Here is an 18,484-nt window from a genome sequence, read left to right as displayed (position 1 = left end):
GTGTATGGGTGGAAGGGAGAGAGAGAGCTCTCTAAAGGTGTTTTACATATACAAAAGATGTTGTACAGGATAGGCACAGGACCTCGCCATGCTCATGCAGAAAATCAGAGCCCTCTGAGTATGCTTGTCCAGCACAAGATTTCACACCAAGGAGCTACTCCAAAAGAGATCAAAGTCAAGATAGGGCTGCAGTGACCTAGAATCTCCAGTCCCAGTTTGGGCAGAAATGGGATTTAGGGTTAAAGGGCAGACAAGCTGAATCACTCCTACAACTAGAACAGAGATGGACAAATATTAGGCCTCACACTAGCCCAGGGGTTGGCAGCCTCTAGCATATAACACTGTGATACTCTGGACAGAATACTGAGACTTGTAATCAGGAAGAACTGGGTTTAAATTCTACTCTGGACTCCTGCTAGTTGTGTCATCCTGCATAAGCATTTTGTTTCTCTGAACCTCAGCTTCTTCACATGTAAGATAGAGATAATAATAGCATCTACTTCATAGGGTGCTTATGACAATTGAATGAAATATGTTTATAAAGTTTGGGGGCAGCTGGTGCAATGATTAGAATTGAATCAGGAAGTCCAGAGTTCAAATCAGACCTCAAATACTTACCAGCTGCATAACCCTAAGTAAGTCACTTAACCTGTTTGCCTCAGTTTCCTCATCTGTAAATGGGAATAAGAGCACCTAACTCCCAGTGTATTATTTGTAAAGCACTTAGTGCAGTGCCTGACACATTGTAGGCACCATATAAATGTTGGTTATTATTATTAATAATCATTACAGTGCTTTACAAATCTTTTTTTTTTGGGGGGGGAGGGAGGACCAGACCTAAAACTTCATTGATGTAAGGAATTCTCTCCACCAGTACAGACTCATACCTTCTCTACAACCTGTAATTCTAGAGCGTTGCCTGAAAGCATTAAGAGGTTAAATGATTAGAGGGCAGCTAGGTGGCACAGTGGATAAAGCACCCGCCCTGGATTTAGGAGGACCTGAGTTCAAATCTGACCTCAGACACTTTACACTTACTAGCTGTGTGACCCTGGGCAAGTCACTTAACTCTCATTGCCCTGCCAAAAAAAAAAAAAAAGAGGTTAAAGATTTAACCAGGGTCGGACAACTAGTATGTGACAGAAGAGAGATATAAAGCCAGGTCTTCCTGACTCTCAGGCCTATAAAAATGGGAGCTGTTAAGTTGGCACTAAAGATGGTTTAAAGAGATCCAGGGAAGTCTTTTAAACAAAACTGTGAAGCTGGTAAAGTCTGACTTTGGCACACTCTCACCACCCCCTCCCAGTGCCCCCTTCTCCCTCCAGAGGCCTCCCCTTTCACCTACACACCTCCCCATTGCTCCAACTCTCAGGGGCCTATCCAGTATCCTATTCTTCTAGAAACTCTCATTAAGTACCAATTGTGGGCCAGGCACTAAAATTCACAATCTAGTAGGGGAGATAAGACATGAACAAATAACCATAATGCAAATTAGAATAGAAGAGCCTAGTTTGAGAGGTATAAAATACTGGGAGATGACCTAGCCTAATACCTCTGTGAGAAGATTGAGGCCATCAGACAAGAATTCCCTTCATTCCTCGAAACTTCTTAACATTCTCATCCCCTCCTTCCTACCAATCACAGAATAAAATAGACCTCTCTTCTTCATTAAGACTGATAACCTATCTACCTGTATCCTTTATTCACTCCTTCTTGCCTCTTCTAAAGCATTGCTCCAACAACAATCATCCCCCTCTTCCTTGTATATCTTCAATCTCTCCTTTACCAACAAGCTCAGGTCTCCCCAGTTCAAAACATTTTTTCTTTAATTCTCTCTTGCCCTTCTCTCCCACTCACCTGCTGTTTCATCTTTATATTTCTTCTTCATAGCTAGACTGCTTGAAAAACATCACTTATACCTCATGCCTCTCCCTTCTTTCCCTGCTTATGGTATCTCCTTAACCTCTTGCAGTCAAATAAAACCACTCCCTCTAGGATCGTCAATAACTTAATTGCCAAATCCAAAGGCATTTTTCCAGTCTGCATTCTCTTTGATCACTCTGTAGCATCTGACACTAATGACTGGTCCTTTTTCTGGATAGTATCTCCTCCCTTGCTTTCTGCTTTTCCTTCTACCAGTTCTAACACTTCTCTGTTTCCTCCCCTCATTCTTCAACCTTTTCCTGACCTGTTATTCTGTTCTCAGCCCTCTTACCTTATCTCTTTAGATTCTTTCTCTTGCCGACTGTACTCATTGCCAAACCCATGCTAGACTTCTCTGATCTCTAGACCCAGATCTCCAAATGCCTACAGTACATCTGCAACTGGACACTTCATTAGTAGATTAACAGTTCTAGAATCAAGCTTTTTCCCCCAAACATGCTTCTCCTCATTTCCCTGCACCACCATTCACATCATTCACTTACCTATGTTAGTAACAATAAGTTATCATTGACTCCTCTCTCCCCCTAACATTTCATTGTCAATCCTTTCCCAGGTTCTGTGGATTATATCTCTGCAACATGTCTCAAAACTGTCCCCTCCTTTCTATTCTTCTTGCTACCATCTTTAAGAATAAAGGCCCTCTTTACCATCCATCCACCTAAACTATTGCTAAAAGCTCACTCATAAATCTTCATACCTCAAAGAATTACAGAATCTAAGAGTTGGAAGGAACCTAAAAACCCCATCTCATCTAGAAGTTCTTAAAATGGAAACAGTCCATGAACTTTTTTTAATGGAATCAGTTTCCTTGGTAATCTTACATATATTTTTATTAATTTTAATGGGTCCCTTAAGCTTCATCAGACTGCCAAAGGGGTCCATGACCAAAAAAGATTCAGAGCAGCTGATTAGGGGCAGCTAGGTGGTGCAGTGGATAAAGCACCAGCCCTGGATTCAGGAGGACCTGAGTTCAAATCTGACCTCAGACACTTGACACCAGCTGTGTGACCCTGGGCAAGTCACTTAACCCTCACTGCCCTACAAAAAAAAGAACAGCTGATAAAATACTCAATAGTCAGTCAACAAAGATTTATTAAGTGCTTACTATCCATCAAGTACTATGCTGTACTATATGTCCCTGTCCTCAAAGCATTTACATTCCAATGGGCAAGAGACAATACCTAAAAGGAAGCTGGAAAAAGGTAGGAGAGATAAAGATGAAGGTGGGGATATGGGAGGATGGGCATAGTAGAAGTCTGGAGTACAATCAGAAGAGAAATGAGGCATGGTTAACCCAAGTGATCTCCTTAAATAAAAGTTTTGGGAAGAGCCATCCAATCAGAGGGAGAAGTCACAGGGGCAGAGGGTACCTTCAATATAATAAGTCCAGGACTTGGGAGAGTTTCAGGATGTGGAGTTGGGCCATGGTAGAGGAAGTCCAGAGTGAAGCCTGGAGAGGAATAAATAATCCTACCTAGACCTAAAATATAATAATAATAATAATAATAATAATATTTAAATCATGTTCTAAAGTTTGCACAGTACTTTATATATAGTATCTCACTTAAGCCTCACAACTCTGTGAGTTTGATATTTTAGGTATTATACTCTATATTTTTTTTAAATCATAAAAGTATTTTATTATTTTCTAGGTACATGTAAAGATAGTTTTCAACATTTGTTTTTATAAGATTTCTAGTTTCAAATTTTTTTCTCTCCCTCCCCTCCCTCCCCTATCCCCAAGACAGCAAGCAATCTGATATAGGTTATATATGTACAATCACAATAAACATATTTCTGCCTCAGTCATGCTGTGAAAGAAGAATCAGAGCAAAAGGGGGGGGGGGAATAGAAATAGTATGGTTCAATCTGCATCTAGATTCCACAGTTCTTTTTTTCTGGATTTGGAGAGCATTTTCCATCATGAGTCCTTTGTAACTATCTTAGACCATTGTATTGCTGAGAAGAGTCAAAACTATCACAGTTGATCAACACACAATGTTGGGGGAAGCTAAGTGGTGCAGTGGATAAAGCACTGGCCCTGGACTCAGGAGGACCTGAGTTCAAATCCGGCCTCAGACACTTAACACTTACTAGCTGTGTGACCCTGGGCAAGTCACTTAACACCCATTGCCCTTCAAAACAAACAAACAAACACACGATGTTGCTGATACTGTGTACAATGTTCTCCTGGTTCCACTCATCTCACTCAGCATTAGTTCATGTAAGTCCTTCCAGGTTTCTCTGAAACCTGTTTGGTCATCGTTTCTTACAACACAATAATATTCCATTACATTCATATACCACAACTTGTTCAGCCATTCCCCAATTAATGGGCATCCCTTCAATTTCCAATTCCTTGCCACCACAAAAAGAGCTGCTATAAATATTTTTATACATGTAGGTCCTTTTCCCTTATTTATGATCTCTTTGGGAAAAAGACCTAATAGTGGTATTGCTGAGTCAAAGGGTATGAATGCACAGCTTTATAGCCCTTTGGGCATAATTCCAAATTGCTCTCCAGAATGGTTGGATCAGTTCACTGCTCCACCAACAATGCGTTAGTGTTCCAATTTTTCCACAGCTTCTCCAACATTTATCATTTTCCTTTTTTGTCACATTAGTTAATCTGATAGGTATGAGGTGTTGTAATTTGCATTTCTCTGATCAGTAGTGATTTAGAGCATTTTTTTCATATGGCAATAGATAGCTTTGATTTCTTCATCAGAAAACTGCCTTTCACCATTTCTCAATTAGGGAATGACTTAGATTCATATAAATTTGATTTAGTTCTCAATATATTTTAGAAATGACACCTTTATCAGAAATACTGGCTATAAAAATTATTTCCCACATTTCTGGCTCCCTTCTAATTTTGGATGCATTGCTTCTGTTTGTACAAAAACTTTTTAATTTAATGTAATCAAAATCATCTAGTTTGCATTTCATAATATTCTCTATCCCTTGTTTGGTCATAAACTGTTCCCCTTTCATACTCTACATTTTAAACATAAGAAAATTGAGCCTCAGAGAGGTTTAAAAATCTTGCCCCTTGTCACTCAACTAGTAAGTACTGGAATCATGATTTGAACTCAGGATTTCCTGACTCCAAGTCCAGCATTTTTTCCAATATGCTATACCACTTCTCCAGTCCAAAAAAAAAAAATCCCCAACATCTGGCCTCTTCTTGAAGAGCTCCAAAGAGGAGGGATCCACTATCACATAAAGCAGTCTGTTCAACATCTGGATAACTCCAATCATTAGAAAGTTTTTCCTTATGTGGAGACAAAATTTAATTCTCTTCCACTTCTGTCCATTGGTGCTAATTTTGCCCTTGTGGAAAGGTCAAGCAGAATAGGTTTACTCCACCATGACAACCCTTCCAATACTTGAAGATAATGTTTGTGGCAACAAAGCGGTATCATAGGCAACATCCAAAATTAAACTCTGAGGTTTCATTCCCATCGATCAAACTGACAAAGGAAACAAAAAGTGAAAGTGTAAATTTTGGAGGGGCAGTGGAAAAATAATAATACTAATGCACTGTAGCTGTAGCTGGTCCAACAATTCAGAAAAATAACTGGAAAACGCACTTTCTAAAAAGTTGCTAAACTGGAAATGCCTCTGACCTAGCAATAGCAGCACTAGTTATATACCCAAAGGGTGTCAAAAGACAGAGAAAAATGTCCTATACATGCAAAATTATTGTAGCAGCACTTTTCAATAGTGGCAAAGAACTGGAAGCTAAGTGGGTACCTATTGACTGAGGAATGATTGAACAAAATGTGATATAAGAAAGCAATGAAAAGATATACTGTAGGAAATGATGAGAATGAGCAATTTAGAGAAACTTAGGAAGGGTTATGTGAACTGAAAAAGAATGAAGCTGACAAGGAGAACAATTTAAATGGACTACGATGATATAGCTGCTATAAGGCAAAACAACACCAAAGTCTTCAGAACTCTAATCAATGCAATGCACAATATTGACTTCAGAAGATTCATGATGAAACCATCTGTAGAGAGCCTCAATCAAGAAATGGTGGACTTTGGGTGTGAAATGGGGCATACATTTGCAAACATGGCAAATACATTGACTTGTTTTCCTTAAATGTACTTATTTGTTAGAAAATAGAACTGGGGAAAAGGGGAATAATTGGGAAATAAGAAGGGGGAAGAGCATTAATAATTTGGGGAGGGGGGTGAGGCAATTGGAGTTAAGTGATTTGCCCAGGGTCACACAGCTAGTAAGTGTAAAGTGTCTGAGGCTGAATTTGAACTCAGGTCCTCCTGACGACAGGGCCGATGCTCTATCCACTGCACCACCTAGCTGCCCCAATAACTTTTTTAAAACTTAAAAAGAAAACGTAGAATGTTATTCATTCCAAAAATGCAGAACAGGGAAAATTTCATGGAGAAAGAAATATTTAGGCTGAGACTTGAAAGATGTTTAGCATTTTACAGAATCATAGAACTTTAGAGTTGGAAGAAATTTCAGAAATCAGAGCCAGGATCCAAATAAGGTTTTCTGACTTGAAGTCCCAGCTCTAAATACATTGCTCTCAAATGCTTTTTCAACTAATCCCTGTTAAGATGTTATCTGATAATTAAAGGTGTTAGCTGCTATGCATCAAGGTGACAACAGCTCTTGTGAAAGGGGCATAGGAATGTTAGAATCTGTGCTTTTATTCAGGATAGCACCCCTACTGGTCCATCTTTCCCTTCCCTCCCCTCTCCCTGTGACGGTAAGTAATCTGATATAGGTTATACATGTGCAATCACTACATTAAAATTTTAAATAAATACTTCAACCATTTGCTTCAACATCCCCTCTCCTGCCCATGCTGGGCCACTGAGTATAGAGGAGGTTAAAGGGGGAGACATGGAGCAAATTTTATCCTCCTTGAAGAGCAATGAAGAACCCAAGGAAAATGAGAAGGCAAAGGGCAATATGAAGAAAGTCTTGCTCTAGCTATCCCATTTCCTTCCCTTTCTCATTCAAGCGGACCTATAATATCTGAGAAAGAATAAGTCATCTTTATGGAGTGTGGGACAAAGGAGCATCTTCAGATTCATGAAGAAAAAAACACTTTCTTCTTTTTCTTTTTTTTTCTTTTTTTTTCTTTTTTGCTTTATTTAGCATGGCTCAGAATTAATGCAGCTTAACTGTCATCGTATGCTCCAAATTTTGAATATATGGCTATGTATATGTAGACTGTGACACAGTGGACTATGATACATACCAGCAGACATCTAAAGTGATTCACTAGGTGACAATCAAAACTATCATTCAATATAAAGCAGCTCATGAGGTTCTAGAGATCTCTGGAAGACCTCAGCAATAGAAAAATGCTTCTCAATAGTATTTTCAAAAGTAAGGAAACCATTTTGCACAACTGCCAACAGATTTTGTCCTGATGTTATGTAACAGATTTTCTTTTAAAATCCATCTAGTTTGGTTAGGGGCAGGTAGGTGGTACAGTAGATAGAGTGAAGAAGACAGGAAGTCAGGAAGACTCATCTTCCTGAGTTCAAATTTGCCGTTAATACTTCTTACCCAGGTGACCCTAGGCAAATCATTTAATCCTGTTTGCCTCAGTTTCCTCATCTGTAAAATGACTTGGAGAAGGAAACAGCAAATCACTCCAGTATCTTTGCCAAAAAAAATCCAAATGTGGTCACAAAGAGTTGGACAGGATTGAACAACAACAAAGTTTGGTTCACTTTTTGGTGACCATAGCTAGTATTTTGTAAGCTTTTTAAAGATTGTGTGATGCAGCCCTAGATTCAGGAGGACCTGAGTTCAAATTCAGCCTCAAAAACTTGACACTTATTAGCTGTGTAACATTGGGCAAGTCACTTAACTCTCATTGCCCCACAAAAAAAAAAAAAAACATTGTGTGATGACTTCAAATACAGATCAAGTCCCACCTTGCATAAAAAGTATATACATACGGCCTCAGACACTTGACACTTACTAGCTGTGTGACCCTTGGCAAATCACTTAACCCTCATTGCCCCACAAAAAATAAATAAATAAATAAATAAATAATAAATAAATAAGTATATGCATAAAGGATGTGATATCCTTTGGCTGTCTCTTTGGATATAGGGTTCCTCAACTGTAAAATGAGGAGGTGTAAGTGGATTAAATGACTTTCCCTTTCAGGCTTAAATCTATGATCATATGAAGTGGCCACCTGCAATGACAATGTCATTGCAAAGTGGGCTCTACTTTGCTGGATAGTGGATGGAAAGAAAGGAAGGAAACAAGCATTTGTTAAGTGCTTACTATATGCCAATTATTATTTTAAGCACTGGGAATACAAAAGCAAGCAAAAAGAAAGGCTGACCCTACCCTCAAGGAGCTTACCTTCCAATGTAATGAGTAATGATATGGACTGCACCTATAATTTTTGTTGGTATAGCAAACTACCTCCACCAGTGTCAGTCAGCATCATCTCTGCAATTTATGGTTGCAAAGAGTTGCCTAGAACACAGAGTTTAAGTGACTTGTCTAGACTCACATAGCCACTATGTGTCCAAAGTGAGACTTGAATCCATGTCATCATGGCTTTGAAGTCAGCTCTCTATTCACTATACTGTGTTATTTCTCACTTTTCCAGAAAAGCCACAAAAGGGAGGTTTAAAAGAGTAAGAGGTACCACTTCAGTCCTCTTCAGGCTTTATTTGGGGGCCCTGAATTTGAAATTTTATTTGGCGAGAGCCCCAAAAATAAATCTTCTAGTGCTATGCTTCCCTACTTTTATATTTTATATCATTTATATATAAGGAGGCTAAAGAAGTAGAATAACATGTCCAAAGACACACAGATTAGGCTTCTAATTCATTCTCTTTTGCAGCAACAGAACATATAATAATTCTAACATACTTTAACCAATGACAAATAGAAAGTGGGAGTGGAGGGTGGGTAGAGTCAGTTTGAACCAGACTAGTGATTCCATTCATATACTATTTTTAACCTTCAGTGAGGAAACTCTTTACACCAATGCAGAACAGCCTAATTTACAATTGCCAGAGATGCAACATCTTGCCCAGAGTCAAACAGCTAGTATGTATCAGAAGAAGTGGGACTTGAAACCAGTTTTCCTGACCCTGGGGTTATCCATTACACTATAGTTACCTCTGACATAATTGCTGAAATTTTCAATAAGGCAGCATAATATATTGGAAATAGAATGAAACAAGGGGGTCAGGAAAGATCTGGGTTCAAATCTTGCCTCTGACTCTAGCTATATGACCATAAACAAATCTCTTAATCTCTCTAAACCTCAATTTCCTCATCTCTAAAATGGGGATAATACCAAAACAATCCCAAAGGACTCATTATGAAGCATGATATCTGCCTCCAGGGAAAGAACTGATACTGTCTGAATACAGACTGAAGCATACTGGCTTTTCCCCCCTTCCTTCCTTCCTTTCCTTCTTCTTCTTCTTTTTCTTATTTTGTTTTGTTTTGTTTTTTGGGGGGGAGGCTTTTGTACAAAATGACTAATACGGAAATATTATACATGATTGTGCTTGTATAACCTATATCGGATTACTTACTTCCTCAGGGAGGGGGGAGAGGAGTGAGGAAGGGAGGGAGGGAGGGAGAGAATTTGGAACTCAAAACTTTTCTTAAAAGCTGAATGTTGGAAAAAATAAAATAATTTTTAAAATAAAAATAAATAAAACCCAATGACAGAGGAAAAAATAAAATAAAATGAGTATAATAATAGTGATACCACACAGAAATGAAGTATGGCATATTAGATAGAAAACCTGCCTTGTAGTTAGGAAGACCCAGGTTTAATGGTGCTGATCTGCCCTTAGGCAAGTCACTTAACCTCCTAGTGAGTGGCAACTCTCTCACTATAAATTGAAGAGAAAGCATCAGTCTTTATAGGTAGAGGGAATTTTCTCACTGGGAGATCCTTATATCAACAAAATTACAGGTTCAGTAAAAAAAAAATAACTATTATATATATGGACATATATATATATACACACACACACACACACACATACCTCCAGTGCTTCAAGTCAGATAATGTTGGTTGTTCTTCATTCTAGAAGAGAATGAAAATGATAGTGTATAAATGATGTTAGATAATGTATATAAATTTTAAGTACCATATAAGTTCTAGTTATTGTTGTTGTTGTTATTATTATTATTATTATTATTATTGGATCTCAGTTCTATAGAACAAAATCACTTGATTTTGAGTCCTGGGTTGGAATCCTAGCTCTGCCACTTGGTAGTTTCTTGATCTTGAATGAATCGCTTACAAAAAAAAGTTAAGAAATTAAGGAATCTTTCTGAGCCTCGGTTTCCTCATTGGTAAAATGGGTCTATAATCATTCCTGTCTGTGTATCTCACAGACCTGTTGTTGGGAGCAAATAAAACATCGTGTGTGAGAGTGGAGTCAGAAGTATAAAACACCATAAAATGTGAGGGATTTTTTGGAGGGGATGGTACTGATTTTTATTGGTGTGGAAATTCCTTTTATCAACGCATTTAAGCCCCAACCCTGCAATGTATAGTCTTAGTTGCCTGAAACTCTCAGAGGTTAAATGACTTGCCCACCTAGTATAGGATGAAGGCCAGCTCTCTATCCACTATACCTCTATGAGAAAATAATGGGGTTCTGGGGGGACCCAGAGTGCCCCACACACACACTCAAGGGAGCCTTGTCTGACCTTTTTTAAGGCCAGCCCAGGGTCAGTAGATTCTGAATAGAGACAATAGAGATTAAAACCACACAGCCTTTCCCCACAGAGGGTCTGTCCTCTGGACTCTGACCTCAGCACTACTGCTTATTTTAATATGGACCATCCTTAAGGCCAGTAAGCCAATAGATTTGATTAATGCTAGCCAATTAGCTTTGAGCAGTGTGTAAGGGCCACCTCTCCTCTGGACCACAGGGAGCTTAAGCTCTCTTGTCTGGGATGCTGGAGGAGGCCCCCTCTCAGCCCCCTCTCCCTGTCTCTGTCTCTGTCTCTGTCTCTGTCTCTGTCTCTGTCTCTCTCTGTCTCTCTGTCTCTCTCTCTCCTAGGTAATGTAGGGCTTCTGAACTTTCAGAGCCATGTGCTCTCTCTTTACTAATATTTTATATTCTTTAGCAAATGCTTAATGCCAGAGACTGGTGCTATAGCCTCTAATTTATAAGTAGCAATATATTAGAAACCCCAGCTAAGTTCCCTAAAACCTAGAACAGAGATAGGCACCCCCATATATTTTCTTTTTTTTTTTTTTTTTTTTTTTAGTGAGGCAATTGGGGTTAAGTGACTTGCCTAGGGTCACACAGCTAGTTAAGTGTTAAGTGTCTGAGGCCGGATTTGAACTCAGGTACTCCTGATTCCAGGGCCGGTGCTCTATCCACTGTGCCATCTAGCTGCCCCACCCCCATATATTTTCAAACGACATACCACATTGGCTCTGGTTATCACCCTTCTCATCACCACAATCATCAATATTAAAGGGCCAACCAATACTTTTAAAGTAATGAACTCTGGGGCAGCTAGGTGGCACAGTGGATAAAGCACCAACCCTGGATTCAGGAGGACCTGAGTTCAAATCCAGCCTCAGACACTTGACACTTACTAGCTATGTGACCCTGGGCAAGTCACTTTACCCCCATTGCCCCACAAAAAAAATAATAAATAAGGTAATGAACTCTTGGTGGTTATGGAATAAAATCCTCAATGTTTCATATTTCCTTTTGAAGCTTTAGAGATTTGCCATTAAATAATGAGGAAGTAGACATCCTAAAAAGAAGGATGAAAAATAGATTAGACTCCAAACCTAATCTTAATCCACTTTCAAAAACACCACCACCCATTCATTCTACTTCTATCTTTTCTAGAAAATGGAGTTGCTCAAATCTGACTTAATCAGGTTTTTTTGTTTGTTTTTGTTTTTGTTTGCTGGACAATTGGGGTTAAGTGACTTGCTCAGAGTCATGCAGCTAGTAAGTATTAAGTGTCTTGGGCCGGATTTGAACCCAGGTCCTCCTGAATCCAGGGCCAGTGATCTATCCACTGTGCCACCTAGCTGCCCCCTTAATCAGTTTTAATTAAGAATTCAAAATGTCTTTCCCCCCCACCCCACCCCCATAAGGACTCCATGTTGAAAGGCTGGTTCTCAGACTTCATTTGTTGTACAAAGAGGAAGTCCTTGGTAGTTGAATTGTGCATGAAAACTTTTGGGTGAATTACTCTTTTGAAAACTTGTCCTTTAGAGGCTTCATTGGGGTCAACTTGATGAAGAGTCAGGCTGGCCCCAAGGGCAAAGAAAGAATGTAGTTAAACCAGGGAAGAAAGGAGGCCCTGGCACACTGCTGAGAGATGTTGGTTTTCCAGGACCTCACCCAGGAAAAGAACATTTTAACTGGGCCAGGCCACATTCAGAATTGAGAAAAATAGAGAGAAAAAAAAATTCACAAAAGTACTCAACGTATTAGCAAACTTTCAGTTGTTAATTTTGAAAGTAAACACAGTCCCACTAAGTCAAGAGGCTTTTAACCTGGGGTCCATGGAACCCCAAGGGATGCATAGATAGCTTTCAGGGGATCTGTGATCTTGTTTGGAAAATATACATGTTAATTTCAGTATTATTAGTTTCCTTTGCAATCCTAGTATTTTCTGTTACATATTTTAAAACCTTATTCTGAGAAGGGCTCCAGAGTATTTATCAGACAGTAAAAGGGGTCCATGATACCAAAAAAAGGTTCAAAACCCCTGATATAAATCTAAGGAAGATAGGTTAGTAAGCCATTTTAATCCTCTACAAAAAATGAGGCAGTTGGTTAGTGCTGTCTAAGGTTCTTTCTTGATATTCTATGATCATAGGGTGGGCCATAGATCTAAAGAAATCTCAGAGACCATCTGGTACTACCCTCTCATTTGACAAATGAAGAAACTGAGGCCCAAGGAAGTTAAGTAATCCTATAATTACATTCTAGATTGGCCCATTTTAAATTCATTTCTTTTTTCTATGGAAAGAATCCAATGACATCCAGCAATCCAAAGGAACTCCAATGGGGATTCCAATATAATCACGTCACTACTCCTGTCAGAGTACAAGTAACTCTGGCAATAAAAAAGGTAATAGGAATTTCGTAGGTATCAACAATAGTATCAAAAACAGAAATCATATTCCCAAACATACAGAAAAGGATTTTACCTGGTATGGGTTACTGAGAAGGTCCTGAATGCAACAAGAGATATATACAACTGAAATAATTTGTAGGGTTATGAAATGTTCCTCAAAGAAAGGAAGATAAAGACAGACACATCAGACACTAAAGATCTTTCTTCTGATCCCATGGTCTTATAGATACACTGATTTTCAGCCAGGTACTTAGAACCATTATACTGTATAGTAAATAGCTTTGAACTGTCATTTCCTGCTTCCTCCCAAATTTAATCTATTTTTTCAGTTGGAAGAAAGAAAAGGGGGGCAGCTAGGTGGCTCAATGGATAAAGCACTGGCCCTGGATTCAGGAGGACCTGAGTTCAAATCCAGCCTCAGACACTTGACACTTACTTGCTGTGTGACCTTGGGCAAGTCATTTAACCCTCATTGTCCTGAAAAAAAAAAAGAAAAAGAAAGGAAGGAAGAAAGGAAAGGAGGAAAGGAAAGATGGAGGCCCAAATTGGCAAATTACAGAGAAGCTCTTTACCAGCGGGCTATCTATTAGGTGATGAATTCTTTGCCAGTGGCAACACATGAAACAAAGAAAAATTCAATATGGCCCTCAGTCCCATATGGCCCCCTTCCACTTCTGTAGGGATGATGGTAGAGAGGCAAGAAGGGAAACAGAGGGTGCTAAGAACCATAGTTTTATACAATCTCTAAATAACTTAATTGTCAGTATTTTAAATGTAAGATTTTCCCTTCTGTCAGGAGCCAGAGATGTTGTGGGACTGAAAAAAGAAATTCACAAAGCATACTTCTAATAGATTCTAGATTTTACCAGAAATCAAAGTCATGCTCACCACCCCATAATTTGAAAACTCCAACCTCTTCTTTTTATTCAAAATTGAGGCAGCATTTGCCCTTCTCCCCACCTGGGGCACTTATGTCATCCTTTGTAATTTTTCAAAGATCACTGGCAGTGGCTCAAGCAATTACATCTGCCCATTATTTCAGTACCTGGGATGTAGTTGGCCTGAGTCATACAACTTGAACTCATCGAAAGAAACTAGATACTCTCTTACCTCCACCTCACCAGTCTTCAGTTTGAACTCCCAGTTAACTTTGTTCTTCTATCTTCCCAGCCTGACGATCACTCTCTTTTATAGAGAAAAAGGAAGCAAAATCAAAGTTGAATAGCTCTCTTTGTCCAGAAACTGGGGATGCTGGGAAAGTAAAAGCAGAAGCAGCTTCCCTAGAGGCTTCAAGGGGATATAGGTGCCCACAATTTCACAATTGGGAAGCTATTGAAGAACTTCAAGGCATAGCCTCCCTGCTGGTGCTGATCTGATTGAGTGAGTTGTAAGAGAGCAGACAGAGAAAAGTGATTGTGGTAATGCAGAGGGAGAGTTAGTGTCTGAGGAGAGAGTGCTCTGATTGTGTTTTGCAAGAAGTTAGGAGAATTAGTATTCGGTGAGAGTAAGTGCATGGCCCAAGTGAGTCTAGTGATTGTTCAAGGGAAAATAAAGGAGACCTACATTGAAAGAGAGGTACAGAGATAGGGAAATGATGTAGGTTCTAGTGTTTCCCCACCTCAAATTTTTTAGTGGCATAGAGTTCTGGACTTGGAGTCAGGAAGACTTGAGTTCAAATCCAGCCTCAGACATCTACTAACTGTGTGCTTCTAGGAAAGTCACTTAACTTCCTTTGGCCTCAGTTTTCTCATTTATAAATTGGAAATAATAACAGTATCTTCCTTACAGAATACTTGTGAGAGTCAAATTAGATAACATGTAAAGCATTTTGCAAATGTTGAAGTTTTATATAAATTGTGCTAGCTACTGTTACACTATTATTAAGACACAATAGCTTGCCACCAGATAGAGCAATGACAGAAAGATGTAAAATCAGATATCATACCAAATAGTATATCTGAATCATGGTTTCTCAGCTTCTTCTAGTTCTTTTCGGCAAGAGATTGACTAAGAAAGCACAGAGCATATACAGGGAGAAACTAGGGCAATAGGCATATGTGATAAAATTATATTTTCCATTGTCTATTATTATCATCCCATATACCCCAAGCAGCAATTCTCTCCCATTCTTTATCTTCCTCTTGCACCCAACATAGCCTAAAAAGCCTGTTTGTCTTTATCCCTTAGTGCTCATTACTCACTTCATTGCCTTCCAAGCTCTAGCACTCCTAAAACTATTCTTACATTCTTACATGCTGCTCATCTGTTTTCATCCTTCATCACTGACCCTTGCTTCTATCCTCTATAGCTGTCTATTTCAAATCTTAGTTGATTGATGAATTCTGTGTACCTCCACACTGATTTCTTTACATGACTCCTCTCTTTCTTCCTCATAATAATAATTTTCTTCTGCTTCTTTATCATCTACTTTGAATAAAGTAGTCACTCTTTCCCAAAGCTCCCACCATTTCTCCTTCAGTAACCAGCTCATCCTTACTAGTTAGAATCATGTTCAGAATAGCCATTCCTCCTCATTGTTTCCTCTACCTTTTGAATAACAAAATAATCATTAAGGGAAATCAATAATGTTTCAGCTGCTTTGCTTTTGGAAACAAAAGCTCTGGTCTAAAATACTGAATTCCCCCATTACTAATAGAGGGTGTCCCCAAAGTCTTAGTGCGGTTTTAAAGCATAATAGCTTTAAGCTAAGCTAAATTAAACTAGTCCTAGCTCAGTACATCTGAACTGTACAGCTCATCTCAGCAAGAAGAGGCTTTAAACTCTGAAGCTAAGGAAAGAGTCATTCAGATGGTAGAAATGCAGAAAGACCCAGTGGAGCCTCCTAGATTCAAAATTAATTTTAAGAAAACTAATTTTGATCTTTTGAAGCTTAAAACTAAGTTTACACTAAGACTTTTGGAACACTCTGCATTAACCTGACTTTTAGACAGGTTTATGATATTTCCCAAACCCCTAGTCTATTTTATTTTCCTGGTAGGTGGTCTGCAGTATAGATCCATTACAATATTTATTTGGTTTCTTCTATTAGTCTTTATCCAAATTATCTGAACCATGTTTTCTCATGTAGGTTTATAGATTATCTCACATTACTATATCTTCTTCTTTTGAAAAAAAAAAGATAGCAATATAAATAATTGAACTTAGCTCTTAACTATTTTGTATTGGGGGCACCCTCCATTGGTATAAAGGTCTCCTAGAAAATCTGCCCACCATACATTTTATCTATTTTGTTCCTTTGTAATAAGGTATACTGCTTCATAGTCATATTCCAGTCATGAGTCCCACCAAGGCCCACCAATGCCTCTGGCACTTAATTTACTTCCTTCATTAAGATATCTAATTTACCTTTATGTCTCTTTGTTATAGCAATTGAGATGTGTGTCTGTATGTGAATTAAGCTTCCTTAGAAAATGGAGATAGTCTTATGAATATCTGTTCTTTTATCCACTTCCCATTTTTCAGCATCAATAGTTTTGGTGGGGCTTTTTGTTTTGGGGTTATTTTTTTTTAAGTAGATCAGGTTGAAGTTGCTTTAATTGCCAACTTTGTCTTCTCATTTTTGTTCTAATTTGTTGCTGGATTTTTATATTACATATGCTAATCTTTTAATAGGCAAATATATAGATATTGGGGGAGTATGTTCTATGTGAGAGGGGATATGAAATATCACTGTATATTAAGAAACTATAATTATGAGGAAATCCAAAAACCAGACAGATGAGAACAGAGGCAGTAACCAAAGCAATATCATCAGAGTACACTATACAACACCTGAACTGAAAGATAAAATAGATGGAAAATTCAAGACCTGGATTTATGACTTGGAAGAAATGAAGGGAAAAGTCATAGATTGTCTAATATACAACCTAGAATTGGGGAGAACCGATTTCAAAGGATTCAGAAAAAGGACAATCAGGATTCTACAGACTAAAATTCCAAAGTGGAAGTAGAACAGAAGAAATAGGAAACTCCCAAGAATGAAGTTAAAATTCCAAAGTGGAAGTAGAACAGAAGAAATAGGAAACGCCCAAGAATGAAGTTTTGAAGATATAAAGAAATAAATCTGATGAGGAGGAAAAAAAGGGAATCATCTGAAGGGACAAATATGAACGCAGAGGCATCTCACAAACTAAATTAGATTTTGAAGACATTTATGGCAGGTCAAAGTAAGGAAGGTGATAGAGGATGGATACAAAAACATGACATAGTCCCATAAGAACAGTGTCAGGTTTACATGAACTGATGCAAAGTGACATAAGCAAATCTGGAAAGAATGTATGACTGCAGTAATGTAAAAAGAAAAACAACAGCAACAAAACAAAACAAAAAAATGAATGTCACAAAATCATAAGGAACAAGCTGGCTATCCTTTAAAAGAAACCATACTGGGGTTATAAAAATCAATGTTACAACTTGTTTCTACATGTAACGTGGGGAAAATTCTAAATAAATAAATAAAACAAACAAACAAAAAGAAACTATACTGGGGAAATAAGAACAATCAAAGAAGGTTTAGGACCACTGCTTGAGGTGGATAAGATAAATACTAACTGATAATAGAGAGAAGGCAGAACTGCTCAACTTCTTCTGGTTTTTCTTCCAAGGAGAACAAAATTTGGACTGGAAAGGAAAGAACAAAAATGATTAATAAGTTGATGCACAAGGTGAGAAAGGGGATAGTAAGTGATCACCCAACTGCCCTTAATGGGTTTAAGTAAGATGACATAAAAGAACTTCATCTTCAAGTATTGAAAGAATTGGTAGATATGTTGGTGAGTTATTATTAATGATTTCTGAAAGACTGTAGAAAATTGGAGAGGTCCTCTAGGATTGGAGAAAGGCAAATGTCCCAGCGATCAAAAAAGGGAACTGAATAAAGTATGAAAACTAATTATAAATGGCCACTCTTTGAACCCAGACATTCAATCAATTCCATGTCCACTTAATTATACTACCATCTCCATCACAAAAATAGAATAAGAATGTTTATCAAATACATAAATTATAGTAAATTATAGCTTTAGTGTTCCCTTGGTCTACCAGTTTAGTAACACAATCAAAATGGAAATAAAGTTTTTCTAGCATGAAATGTTCTGGATCACCACTCAAGCTCTTTGTCATCATAGCTTCCTATTTTAGATGTTCACCAAACATCCCTTTAATAATATATTCCAGAATCTTCCAAAACTCAAAGTAAAACTCAATATCCCATAGATTTATAGATTGGGTCTTAAATGGTAAGCAGAAATTTAGCAGATGGAAATAGGGGTCAAAGAGGGCAATACTGGACAAAGGGAATGATGTGAGGAAAGTTAAGGGGTCAAGAAAGTGCAAAGATAAATGAAGGAGATGATGAGCAATCGGTTTTGGTTTGGGACAGAGAAGAAAGTTGTATGAGAAGAA

General features: G+C 38.2%; 1 long non-coding RNA gene across 1 annotated transcript in view; it reads right to left on the bottom strand.

Annotated features, from left to right (window-relative positions):
- LOC122739773 overlaps positions 1 to 14,507 on the bottom strand; it is a 39,616-nt gene extending 25,109 nt beyond the window's left edge. The window contains exons 1-3 of the long non-coding RNA XR_006354676.1: positions 14,171 to 14,507; positions 9,976 to 10,016; positions 3,315 to 3,424 (exon numbers count right to left, since the gene is read on the bottom strand). This is a non-coding gene — a long non-coding RNA (uncharacterized LOC122739773). The remainder of the gene's footprint in view (positions 1 to 3,314; positions 3,425 to 9,975; positions 10,017 to 14,170) is intronic.
- Positions 14,508 to 18,484: the final 3,977 nt, after the last annotated feature.

The sequence above is a fragment of the Dromiciops gliroides genome, chromosome 2 (genome assembly GCF_019393635.1).
Source record: "Dromiciops gliroides isolate mDroGli1 chromosome 2, mDroGli1.pri, whole genome shotgun sequence".
Classification (NCBI taxonomy): Eukaryota; Metazoa; Chordata; class Mammalia; order Microbiotheria; family Microbiotheriidae; genus Dromiciops; species Dromiciops gliroides.
Note: the sequence above shows the minus strand (reverse complement) of the source record. Positions and strands in the feature narration are given on the sequence as shown.